This window comes from Podarcis raffonei, chromosome 3, assembly GCF_027172205.1.
Source record: "Podarcis raffonei isolate rPodRaf1 chromosome 3, rPodRaf1.pri, whole genome shotgun sequence".
Classification (NCBI taxonomy): domain Eukaryota; kingdom Metazoa; phylum Chordata; class Lepidosauria; order Squamata; family Lacertidae; genus Podarcis; species Podarcis raffonei.
In genome coordinates, this window is record NC_070604.1 from 93,086,177 (window position 1) to 93,087,699 (window position 1,523).

The following is a 1,523-nucleotide window of genomic DNA, read 5'->3' on the forward strand; positions in this document are numbered from 1 at the left end:
GTTATGTAAGTTGTAATGTTTTACTAAAATTGCGAAACATGAGCATTAGGCCTGAAATAGTTTTAAAACGTTTAGTTAATATATTTTCAGAAATTCATTTTTGCCTTGTGATTTGGAAGGTGTGTGCACTGGTGGTGGAGAATGTTTAGATGGACTTTGAACTTCATCCAATTTGGGAGGGGGGGTGAAAGACTCCCCGGTGTATTTTTCACTGCAATTTATATATTTATTTCATAGAATGTATATGCTGCTAGATTGCAAAACCCAGCAGCAACCACATAGTAGACCTAGTACAATGTCCCCAATTTCAGTCAGTTACCACATAACATTTTCATTATGGAAACAAAACCATTGGTGGCATAAAATAACCATAAAATTGAATTTTGTTATTTTGGGGGGGGGGTTGCCTGAGCCAATGTTAGTGGATAGAACAGTAGTAAAACACCTCTTCATTTTTTCAGACAATGGGGTCAGGAAAAGATCAATGTGTATGTGGTTTCTTTCCAAGGTTCAGCTCCTCTCACAAAGAGGAACAATTTGTATTTTTGTACAATCCTGTGGAAATCCTAGGACCTGACTCCTTATTTGGTTGTGAAATAACCACTTTGATTTTATAGGATTTGTGCTTTTAATCTTCATTTGCTACTATAACTGCTGCTGTCAAGAGGTCTATGTTGTGTGTATTTCTCAAAGGTACCTCAGTATACAATCTTGAGTCATATTCACAGTAGAATTTCCTCAGTGTGTCTTTCTCCCAAGTCAACTCCAGGCAAACCAAACTAACATAACCACCACCAGTGGTGCTATTAACTGGAATTGGTTTGATCTGCTTAAATCAGCATTCACTAACCCGGTGCCCTTGTTTTAGACTACAACTCCCATTATCCTCAGCCAGCCTCTGCATCCCCTTTTAACTGTGACAGCCTGGAACAACCCCTTTGTTTTTCAGTTTTACAACACTAAAGGACTAAATGACTTGGGGGCCAGGGGAGAGAAGTAGTAAGAATTTAAAGTGTACAAGCTGGACAGAATTATTTTATTATTTATCTTAAATATTTATAAACCACACTTTCATATAAAATATCACCAGCCTAAAATCACAGTATTACAAGAAAAATATCCAACACATCAAGTTTGAAAGACCTGTCTGAATATACGGTAGTTTTTACAATATTTTTGAAAAGCAAGCAAGGACAGCTCATGCCAAAGCTCCCTTGAGGGGGCATGACCTGCGATGCTGAAGTCCCAACCCCTGCTAAACCTCAGAAGCATCTAGGTCCACCAAATTTGCCCCATCAGAGGGTCTTAGTGACTGAAGCAGAACATAAGGAATCAGATACTCCTTAAAGTACCTTGGTCACCAATTGGTGAGGGATCTATGAAGTAACACTTGAACCAGGCCCAGCAGCAAATTATTAAGCAAGCAATGGAGCAGGGAGGCAAGTTAAGCCATCCTGTCACCCAGCAAAAACAGCTCAGTGTCTTCTGAAAGCTTGGAACCCTATGAAGTGGTGGCAGGCTCC